Genomic DNA, 12329 nt, shown 5'->3' on the forward strand with positions numbered 1-12329 from the left:
TTTTCAGGCTAAGAACATCAAAAGAGGGAATGAAAGTGTGAGAGTGTGAAATGATGACTTCTGATCTCTTGGTCCAGTTACAGAGATCTTTGTATTTACTCTGATTCTTGGGTCCTAGATTCCAAGAATCATTTCAATGATTCTCCCCTTTCCTTGAAGCCAGTTGGAGGTGGGCTCCTCTCAACTGTGATTCAGACTTTGTTCTAAATGCTTCCCTATCATTGTACAACTCCCAGACACAAACAGAGGCACACATTTGTTTCAGCACCATTATGAGTGAAACCTTTTATTCTTTATTGACAATAGGATGTGCAGACCACCTAATACAGTTCACTGGCATCTTGGGCAGGAGTACCCTAAGTGTGATTTAGTGTTTGCTTGGAGGACCTTATTGATTTCTGAACCACTCCAAGCATTTATACTGCCTATGCCAGGACAACCTGTCATTTTCTCTATCAAAGACTGAGAAATATAGCCTCAGGAAGATGTCACTGAGGATCAAGGTCTCTGTAGATGTCCTCACTTTGTTTTCTTGAAAGGTGGTATAGCAGTGGCCTCTAGAATCCTGGGGGAGTCAGAGACACACACCAGTCAGCCTCAACCCTTACGTGCGACTCCCACAAATATCTAGACCCAGAATAATTATTGGTTCTATTTCCCTCTTTTGGTATGTATCATGGGATTTTCTGCTGGGACCCAGCACAAGGTGTCCTGCCTGTGGCAATGGTCATGAGGTTAAGGGGTCCAACAGGTAAAGGTGAGTCGGGCCTTAAGGGAGCCTCATTGAATTTTCTCTAACATCTACCCCCAAAACCAGAGTCTGCCTGCTTATTGTACTGTGGTTTCCACTCTTCTGACATAACAGAGGGCTATCTCCGACCACCTTTCTCTGGAGAGAGTTAACTTAGAGCTCCAGCTAACAGTCTCCTGCATATAAAAAGAATGTCTTGACTTAAACCCCTCTGATAGCTTTCTAACTTATCTGACCCGTCTGTCTGGATTTTACAACTACACATGTGATTGCTTATGACCCCCCAACCATGAGAGGCATGAAGCTTAAAGCATCTTAAAGATATAGAGCCTTTTCTAAAAAAGCAAAAAATTATATTGGTAATGGGTTTCACTGTTGAGTCAATGACTGCTGCCAGGCCTCCATGTTATTTATCTTTTAGGCACCTGAAGGATACTAATCAATGGAACTGGTATATAGAAAAAGGGATATAGTAGTTTTTGATGTTAGCAACACTAGACTTTTGACTTAATGAACTTTCTCTTTGTTATAAATCACTGTACTCCTCTTTCCTTGTTACAAATTGTTGTGTCCTTGCTATGTAAGAATGTAACTTTATTTAGTGCTTTCTGACAGTGGCACCAGACTTTGGGAAGAACAACACTATTAAGGCAAATAAGTTTTCTGGTTGACAGATCCTTATCAGAAAAGGGCCATAAAATGTTAATAGGCCTTCTGGCCAGAAAATTTTGTAAATCACCTAAGACCTGTGTATACAGCTAGGTATGCAGAGAGAAAGCCTGGTCTTGATAAGAGTCAGGGCTGCTCATGCTACATAATTTTGTACTATCCATTGATCTTTATCGGAGAAGGCATTGGCACCCCACTCCAGTATTCTTGCCTGGAAAATCCCATGGGTGGAGGAGCCTGGTGGGCTGCAGTCCATGGGGTGGCTAAGAGTCAGACACAACTGAGCGACTTCACTTTCACTTTTCACTTTCATGCATTGGAGAAGGAAATGGGAACTCACTCCAGTGTTCTTGCCTCGAGAATCCTAGGAATGGTGGAGCCTGATGGCCTGCCATCTATGGGGTCACACAGAGTCAGACACGACTGAAGTGACTTAGCATCAGCAGCAGCAGCATTGATCTCTTTGTACAACCAAAAGTATAAAAAGCTTTTCCAGACAATAAAGGATTGGACAGTCACTGGAAAGATTGGTTCCCCCGTGTCTCCTTTACTCTATTTTCTGGCTGAATTCCCATCTGGGACGTGGACACTTGCCATGTCTACTTACTTGCCCTGGCTTCCAAGACCCATGCAAGAGGGAGCCCAAGGCGGGGCACCTTTCACTATTCAAGCAGGCGCCGGTGGCCTAGGTAGATGGTGCAAACCTCTTGTCTCAAGGTTTTATTAGCTTTCCATGTAAACCAAGGAATACAGCCTCTTTCTCTCCTCTATTTTCTTAACTGCAAACTCTTTGTTTATCTCTCTCTAAATCTATACATCTCTCTCACCAAGCCGTCCCCGCTTCGAATTATCCTGGATCCACCGGGGCTGGACCCCAGTAATTTTCCCATCAGCAGGGAATATGAGAGTTCATCCACAACCAAAAAGGGCCAAGACATGAGGTTTCCATGAGGACGGGTGTGGAGGAGTGGAGTACTCAGAGTTGGGGACACAGAGGAATGATAAACAAAGTCCTACTGCAGAGCATAAGGAAATATATTAAATAACCAGTCATAAACGACATGAAAAAAATAAGATATATATTTTTCTGTATGCGTATAACTGAGTCACTTTGCTATGCAGCAGAAATTAACCCAACACTGAAGATTAGCCACAGTTCAATAAAATTTTCATAAAAGAAAAAGTATGTCCATAGTTCCCCTCTCTCCCTGATTCTTTCCTTGTGACTCCTCCTTGTTTTCTCTGCAGAGAATGCTGGTCCTCCTCCTGCGTCCCCACAATCCATACTTTATTTTTTTAAAATTATTTTGTATTGGAGTATAGCTGATTAACCATATTCTGAATTTCAGCTGGATAGGAAAGTGACTCCATCATATGTATCCATGTATCTTGGTCCCAAAGATACCCTTCTCATCCAGGCTGTCATATAACTGAGTGGAATTCCCCAGGCTACACATTAATTCATTGTTGGTTATCCAACAGTGCCCAAAACACCTTCTTGAAGACTTAACTTAGGAACTCTGGGAATCCTCCTTCGGCCCACACTCACCCACTTTGGCCACTCCAGGCTTGGGTGGGTAATGTACTCTGGTTCCCCATGCCCACCAGTCAGTCCGTAGCCCTCATCACCCCGAGTAAGTCCCCAGTGTCCCAATGCAGAGCACCATGGGATGCCATTTGCATGGAATCCAGTGCAGTTTTCCCTAGAACCAACCAACCCTCCAATGGCTTCATGAGTTTACAGTTTTAGAATTCCTGACATTCCCTCCCTTCCTCAAAGCCTTCTCGGAGCCCATCAGCCAGCTCTGAACTCCCCTAGGGAGCTGACATGAATCCTCCACCCTGTGCTGGGGCTGAGTAGTCACTGTGCATCCTTTATTCACATTAGCATCAAGCCTCCCCACAGAGGGGTCAGGTAACTTGACTCACAAAGGGGGCACCCGACCAGAGCCAGGGGAAGATGCATCTGAGAACTAGGGTGACAATGTAATTTATCATCCAAGCTAGGAAAACTGAGAGAAGGGAAGAGAGACTGTTAATCCCTATGCTGGGACAGCACACTGGGACTGTCCATAGCCATTCTCCATGTCACATGACTTATTTCAAGGACTGCTAGAGCTGACTTTCCAGGTTCATCCGTCTGAGGATTCAGATAGAACTGAAACTCTTTGAGGACTGAGCACCTGAGTGTTCACCTCTCCTTGTGACTCCCACCATGCCAGCACCGTGTGGTGTGTCCACATTTATTTCAGGATGATCAATGTCCCAGACGGCCCTTTACTCTCAAGTGATTCGTCTTGCAGGAGACTCTGGCCAGCCCCAGGGCTCAGCAGCTTCTGCAATAGTGCGAGAAGGCCTGAAGAGGGAGCCCTCCTCCCAGCAGCAGCCCAAGGTTTCCTGCAAGTTCCTATTAGAGAACCACCCGTCAGGGTTCTCCCCTCACCTTGTTGATGGAGGCTTGAGCTGGGACAGGGTAGTTGATACCATTAATGGTGAAGATAATAGAGGACAGGGTATGGACCACAGAACATGAAATGTAGTGCTGTTAGAGAGAAAGGGAGAGAGGTTGGCCCTGGAGATCCTTCTTGTGGTTGGAGAGTTGGAGTGAGCCTGGGGCATGACCTTTCATCTCGGAACCCCATGGCATGGCGCCAGTGAGCTTCTGGATGTTACTGACCAGTCTTCTTGGGCCAAGGATCAGTGATGTCCTGGTATCCACAAGGGCCTTGCAGCTGCCAGAACAAACAATAACCTTTCTTTTCATGGAGATGATGAGAGACAGTGTGACAAAGCAGGCATCAAGGTCACTCTGAGTCTCCCCAGAGCTGCCCCCTTCCTGAATGTCTTCTAAACAGCCCTTTGTCTCTTGCCTTCTTTTCCTTTGCTCCTGACACGGCACCTTCCTTGACATTCTTGAATGTAGTACTTGAATACACCAGGCTCTTTTGCACTTTGCCACAAGCTGGTCTTCCTTCCTAAAGCAGGCCGCTCCCCTTTGACTGGCAAATTTCTTCTCATCTTCCAGATTCCAGCTTAATTGTCATGGTTTCAGGGAAGTCTTTCCCTGGGTGTTTATCAGTCTCCTTTCTTGACAGTCTCTGTAGACACTTCCTCATGTTTAGCATGTACCAAAGTCACAATTCACTGTGTGTGTGTCTCAATTCCTGTGCATCTGCCTTCTTAGATGTGAGGGCAAGTTTTATTCTCATTGCTTCTCTAAAGTGCCTGGCACACAGTTGATGCCCAAGGCTTGTCTTTTTAGTGAGTGAATGAAGACTTGAGAATAATGATTGAGAAACTTCCAGAGAGCTGTATCTGGTGGGGAACAAATAACGGGTCAATTGAAGAGTGAAGATGGAGATTCACGAGGGCAGCAGATTCTCATAGTGGTGGGAGAGAGGGGCTCCTCTAAAATAGGGTGTCTGCCAGCACTGCTCCTACAACCAGCTCAGACCCTGAGACCCTCGCCAGGAAATACATGACTAGCCCACAGAAACTCCAAAGGACAGGTCAGCTTTTGTCTGAGGGTATCACACAGAATCCTATCAATTATGCCTCTTGTCCTCAGGTCACTCCTGGATCCCACATTCCTGATTCTCTGTTATAGCCCCTAACCCACTGTGTGCCCATGCACCTGTGGTGTCTTTTTCATTAGTTGCTTTCACATCTTAATACTTCAGCAAATCTCTCTACACTTCTCACTCATTGATCCCTTAGGAGGCCAGTTCTCCCCATTTGCTCAGGACTTTCCCTATTTTCAAACTGGCATTTATCTGTAATGAGAACTTCCATTGTCCCAGCTAGCCCCGGAAAGTTGGTCACCTTATATCTCTCTTCATGTTGGAGAAATTCTCTCTGATCTTCTGTTCAACACACTGTAAAGTCTTCCATCCATGCTCCATGTCTCACAAGGCAGTAGGTGCAATCCTCTCCCAGCTGCACAGACGTCTCCAGACCCGTTTAAGACCCTCATCAGACCCCTGGTCAGAAGGCCTGAGGATTATGAACCCATTGGTTGTTTGCATATCTATCTGCTTGTGCTTTTGTTTGTATATGTGTTTATATGTGTTTTTCTATGTGTTTCTGTGAGTGCTTGTGTGGCTCTGACTAGCTATCCATGTTTATAGGTGTCTCTGTTTATGCTTATATATGTTTTCTTGTGTGTTTCCATGTGTCTGTGTGTCTGTGTGTGTTGTTGTGGGTGGTGTATATGTTTGTGTGACTGTGTGTATGAGAATGTATTTGTGTGTGTCTGCCTGTGTCCACGTACAGTAGTGGGAGCATCACTCGGACTGACTCTCAGAGGATGAGATTACCAGTCCATGTGTACACTCCAGTCACCCACTTTGATCAATGATATCCAGTTGAGCGCTCCCTGGAAGTAGGATTTACCCACCCCACCAAACATCACCACACTGCCTTTCGTCCTGCATGTGTAGAGAGAAGATAGTGGGGGGATCCTTGGAGGACAGTAACAACAGCAGTGTCTGCGAGCTGTGCTGGTCCACCTATCAAGGCCCTAATAAGGTCCCCATGTACAGAGGCAGAAATCGAGTCTAGAAGTGATTGAGATCCAGACTAAGGTCGGTTCCTGGCTAATGAGTGGCACAGAGGAGGTTAGAAGCTGAGTCACCTGGCTGGGCTCCACCCACTATATCTTCTGAAGTTGTCCTACCTCCTGCAACCTGAGTACTCAGACACACTCAGAGGACACTGTGCTGAAGCATAATGGGTTTCTCCTTGTCCAGATTATCATTTTTCAAGAAAATCAAAGCCTGGGAGTTCTAAGGGTGTGGTTTCAGGTCACCCAGAGTTGGCTCCGCTGGCCTGTGACCCCTACTGTCCAAAGGGCCCCACACTCAGAAGGGACCACATCTCTGCTCTCCACATGTGTGACCTCAGCAAAGCCCTTGCTGTCTGCTCTTCAGTTTCCTCATATGTCTCATGAGCTAATCAGATGACTTGCTGTGTGGCGTTGTTGCAGGATTAAACCAATTATTATCTGAAATGCCAGGAACAGTCTGTGAATATAAACATGGGTGTTTTTCCCCCTCTTCTCGCTCCCAGCAAAATGAACCTTGAACTGCCCGTGGGCAGAGGAGCTGCAAGTCCACACCTCAAGCCACTCTCTGGGTTAGCTAATCCATCTGCTCTTGTGTCACCATGGGCACTGCCTTCCCACGGACAGGATCCTGTGAGTAGGATGGCCAATGTCTATGGGAGTCAGGCTAGGAAGGGTCCTGCAAGATGGTCCTGCATCTGTTTTGCAAGCAGGTATCACTCCGCAGCCAGTAGTGACTCAACTTCTCTTTACATCTTACCCAAATAGTGTCATAAACAAGAAATACCTTCATGCTCCCAGATCCGTAGGCGATCCTGAAGGTCTCTTGGGTAGGTTGGGAGGCGGAAGACTTGTAATGTCTGAACCTAACTTGTGTAGCTGCAGACACAAGACATGAGTGTCATCAAGTGCCAAGGGTGGAAACAGGGTGACAGGGCAAGTGAAAGATGGTCGGGCATGAGGTGTCCATACTCACAAAAGGCTGGACTGGGGCAAAAGAGGGAGGCCACCCACAAGTCAGATGAGCCTGTGTCAAAGATAATCTGGAATTCCTGGGGCGGGGGGGGGGGGTGTTCCAATAGTGATGTTACCGTCAAAGAGCATCTACAGGAAGAAGGAGGGAGTGGGTTAGTGCAGAACTGGCTACCCTCTAGTCACACACTGATGTCTCCATCTGGGTGCTATATATCTCTTGAGATCACTTTCCAACCACTGTGAAGCTCATAGAATTGATCACAGAGGTGCTTGTTTTTGATATTTTTTTCATATGCTACATTGTATGCAGGATATTGATTCTATGACGAGGTGTTGAAGTGGTTCTTCCTGCATTGGAAGCACAGAGGCATAACCACTGGACCTTTAGGACCGTTGGACACCCAGGGAAGTCCTGGTGCCTTCATTTGAGAAACTCTGTAGTCTCTTCAAACAGAGCCTTAGCACTCTTTTCTCCAAGAGGTCCTTCTAGATCAACCCCAGCCACTCCCTTTAAATTCTGACCACATCGAATCAACAACAAACAAGTGACACTTTCATGTGACATGTTTTCACTCTTTGCCTCTCTCTCAGGCTGGCATGGGCATTCTTGAAGACAAAATAAACCCTTTTTCTAATCTAAAAACAGTAACCACTGTGTTAGATTCTGATGGCCTTACATGGAATACAGGTTCAGTAACTTTTTACTGCTGTGGTTGTCGCATCTGTGGAAACTGAATTCCTCTGCCTGGTTATTCACAATTGCTTTGCAGTCGGTTCTACCTTCTGATCAGAGATGGTTCACTCTTTGTCTGTAACTAGTTGACTGCCTTAGTTCAGAAGCAACTGCGGCTGCTACTGCTACTAAGTCACTTCAGTAGTTCCGGATTCTGTGCAACCCCATAGACAGCAGCTCACCAGGCTCCACCGTCCTGGGGATTCTCCAGGCAAGAACACTGGAGTGGGTTGCAATTTCCTTCTCCAATTCACGAAGGCGAAAAGTGAAAATGAAGTTGCTCAGTCATGTCTGATTCTTGGTGACCCTATGGACTGCAGCCTACCAGGCCTCTCCATCCTTGGGTTTTTCCAGGCAAGAGGATGGAAGTGGGTTGCCATTGCCTTCTGCTCATAAGGAACAATATCCCTCAAACTAATGGCACATCTTTGACACAGAAATGAATGTTTGCCTGCCATCTGGTAATTTCTGGGCTCAGTCACCAAGACAAGAGTTGAGAATGATATTGCCTTCTCCCTCTGCGTGGGGACCCGGTTGCCCAGTGTTTCTGACTTTTGCAGGTGCCCCAGCCCCAACATCTCACGTGGCATCTCCGGATGAGCCCCAGTGCTAGGCTAGAGCACCAGGGGGCCCTTGGATCACCTCCCGAAACACATGCATGATGTTCCTTAGGGGGTAAATAGTTATATTAGAGCCACAAGAAGAAATCTGAGACAGTCTGTAAGCATGTTCCTTGAGGAAATTGTTCATAATGTTTTTTTTCACTGAAGGTATTTTTCATGGTCTTCACTTTCCTTAAAGGTATTCTTTCACCGAACATTTGACAAAGAAAACAAAGAAGATGCTACAATTAACTATTAGTGTTAAGCTATAACTGTCATTGTAACAGCACTGAGTATTTTCTCATCATTATTATGAGTCACCTTATTATAAGAATTGTATGCATATTCCATGGCAAAGAAGTAGGTTTGAATAAAGATTCTGTTCTATAATACTGAGTTAGCCATATGACCATGTGGGGTCTCATTCTCCCCTTCGATAAAATGATGGAATGTAATGATTCAAACCCTCCAAATAGAATATATTGGGGATAAGTAAAGTGATGGATATAAGGTACCTGATAAATAGGAACTCTGAACAATGGCAGCCGTTGGCATTGCTGTTGCCATCCCCTGTATCCTTCTCATAGAAGCTCAGGGAAGGAGGTAGAGGGGGATTCCTATCCTCTTTTACAAGGGAGGAATTTGAAATGCAAGAAGTTTGTGAATTGGCTGTGGTCACACTGCTTGTCAGATATAAAACAGTGTATAAGTAGCTCTCTCAATGTTTCTCCAAGTTGAAAGAGAAGAGAGTTGAAAGAAGAATCCAGGAGATAGGGAACAAGTTCAGGAAATGTAGAAAGTTAAAAGAAAACACCACAGAGAGAAATCCACTCACAGAGACTTCCAAAGGGATGGAGAGATAAATGACAGTGATACAGAGATGCAGACATAGACATATACACAGTGAAGTAGAGAGGGAACAAAGAAGTCATGCTAAATAAAAGGTAGAAAAATGTTATTCCACAAGACCACACCTACATCTGCATTGACTGTTCACTGAACAATTGCAAGGCGTTCCAGTTTCAATAGGTCATGACCTGACTGGACCCCAGAGTTGTGTAAATATGCAAATCTACACCAAGAACCTTGGGTCCCACATTTCCTATAGTTAAGTACTTAGTAGGAAAGGGTTGAACTTTAAGATTGTCAGGGAAATATTCCATTCCATCCTAAACCTGATGAGTAGGAGAATAATCAGATTGAAAGAAAAATCACAGAAAGGAAGATGATGTGGCTTACAGTCTCCATCCATACATGACTCTGCAATCTGAGGAGGTCACTGGCCCGAGAAGGACAAGCCACGTCATGTTTCTTTCCTGGCTCCGAGGACTCGGGGAAGTTCAGGTTCTTAGCATGTAGTGGTGACTGGGAGCCCTTAGTTACCTATGCTCTGGCATGGTCTAGTTTAGCCCTTTAGGCCAATAATAGGTCTGAAGAAAACACAAAGGTCTCGATAAAATCTTTATCTTCATCAGTGTCCTTGGTGAGTGGACTTTGAAGCTTCTCAGAATAAAGAGAATTGAACTGTAACCTCTTCCTTGAAGATTGACTGGAAAATCAAACTGATCTGCATGGACATCTAAGAAGATGGAGAATCATGCCTACTTGGAGGAAAAAACTGCTAAAAACATCATAAAAATGGATACTAAGGGCCATGCTCGACATTCGTCATTTCATGTCATCTTCTAGCTACGTCATGAGATATGCATTACTTTTTTCAATGGAGAGGAGATTGCTAGGAGGATAAGTTGTCAAATGGCCAAGTGAAGACTTCAGGGACAGCCCAGGGACACACAATTGGTTTTAGGTAGTGGGTCTAATGGCAGACATCAGGGGCACCTATATTGCCAGTCTATGTCAAAGATTTAGGGCAGAGCCATACTTCATTTCCATTTTTTCAGTATTGGGAGAAATGTCATATGCATCCACAAGATATTTTATAGCATCCAACAAATGTACAAGGAAGAACTGTGTGCTAGGCTCTGGCTTAAAGATTTCAAAGTCAAGGTTGATGAAGACAAAAGTAATCTTTATCTTAAGAGTGCTAGTAGTCTAGTTCTCACAAAGTCATGGGCCCCAGAGGCAGGAGATATGATAATAAGACTAGGTGGCCATGTTGAACCATGGGCTGCACAGGCTTTGCCGCTGGGAGCAGCCTTTCTTCCACTTCACCCATGCTGGAAAGCAGGCCAGTTGGCCATGTTTTCAAGAGAATCAGAAGTTTGAATATTTATGTACAATCTGCTGATTTTAATGGTAGCAACTTTTTTTTTTTTTTTTTCAAAAAAAAGAAAACAATGGGAATGAAATCTCCACAGAGATGTGCTGGAATCAGCCTTCAGTCTCTGCAGGTTTTTATTTCTCACCTAGAGTTGGGAGTGCATTGGGGACAGAGAGGAGTTTAATTCATGTCATTTGATTTAAAAAGACACTGAATGCATATTCAACATGTGTGTTTCCTTTCTATTTATAAAGAAAGAACATCAGGGGCATACAAACCAACAAAATTTAACTGCTGAAGATAAATGGATATATTTCTGATGTAATTTCCCCTAGGGTCTATGTCATGAAAAATTTTGTCTGCCAAAACAAACATACAAAAGAAAAAAAAAATTGAAATGTCTTCCCACTCAAAGAAGACGAAACTACTGTGGCAGCCAAAGTAAAGACAATCGCATTTAATGACTCATGCAGGACTTCCAGGGCCTATTCCTGTATGAGATCTATCCATGCCTGTCCCTTGAATAAAACAGGAAACTCTCCTGTTGCCGGGTGTGTTTAGATGGAGCACTGTGACTTAATCCTCATTTTTGTATGTTGTTTAAATTCAGTTCTGGTGGTTAAATCCCAACAGGGGGAATATGACGTCACTGACAAATGACACACATATATGTCCTTTAAACTATGGTGTTGGAGAAGACTCTTGAGAGTTCCTTGGACTGCAGGAGATCAAACCTGTCCATCCTAAAAAAAAAAAAAAAATCAGTCCTGAATATTCACTGGAAGGAATGATGCTGAAGCTGAAGCTCCAATTATTTGCCCACCTGATGGGAAGAACTGACTCATTGTAAAAGACCCTGATATTAGGAAAGATTGAAGGCAGGAAGAGAAGGGGAAGACAGGATGAGATGTTTGGATGGCATCACCGAGTCGATGGACATGAGCTTGAGTAAGCTCCAGGAGTTGGTGATGGATAGGGAAGCCTAGCATGCTGCAGTCCATGGCACTGCAAAGACATGGACACAACTGAAAGGACTGAACTAAAATGAACAAATTGAGAACAAAGAGACTGATAAATCTAATTGCATCAAGTTGGTGATGCATAACAACACACTACATAAGTGGCTTTAAAATTCAGAATTGTGACTACATTCAGCGTGGAATATCTTCTGAGGAAAAACAAGAATACTGCCCATCCAAAACAAAACCAAAGAAAATCAAGAGACAAACAGGAAAGAAATCTGAAACTATATTCAACAATATACTGTTTCTCATAACTTCTGTTATTGTGACAGAATCATATGCATGTTAACAGGTAAAAGCAAGGCAATACTTAAAACTAATGTTCTGAAGTAAGCCTTTCAGTGGCTAGAAAAGGAGGTTCACACATACCATAAAGAAGTTTAATTAAAACCCTGCTGTCTTAATCTGGAACTGAAAGCAAGTTTGTAACAAATAGTTTTATTCATTCTTTTTTTTTTTTAAATGAAAATGTGTACTTCCTACTCTGACCAGTGTAGAGCCTACAAGCAATGACAACTTGATAACAGTGACTATTCTGAGGTTTAACATGTAGCTTCTAAATACATTTCCCATCAGACGATACATGGATTCTTAAAGAGATGGCTGATTTCAGGACATGGTAAAGGAATGCACAAAATAATCTTGGGAATCGTGAAGGACCAGAAAGCTAAGGGGCTTCAAAGACCAATGGGGACTGGACAGAAAGTTGAGGAATCCAAATGAAAAGGCCAAATATCTACCAGTTTGTTGGACAGAGTGATGTTTCTGCTTCTCAACACACTGTTTACGTTTCTC

General features: G+C 44.0%; 1 pseudogene; it reads right to left on the reverse strand.

Moving 5' to 3' along the window:
* Positions 389-12329, reverse strand: part of LOC102170219 — a 53797-nt pseudogene continuing 41856 nt past the window's right edge.

The sequence above is a fragment of the Capra hircus genome, chromosome 29, assembly GCF_001704415.2.
Source record: "Capra hircus breed San Clemente chromosome 29, ASM170441v1, whole genome shotgun sequence".
In the NCBI taxonomy this organism is placed as follows: domain Eukaryota; kingdom Metazoa; phylum Chordata; class Mammalia; order Artiodactyla; family Bovidae; genus Capra; species Capra hircus.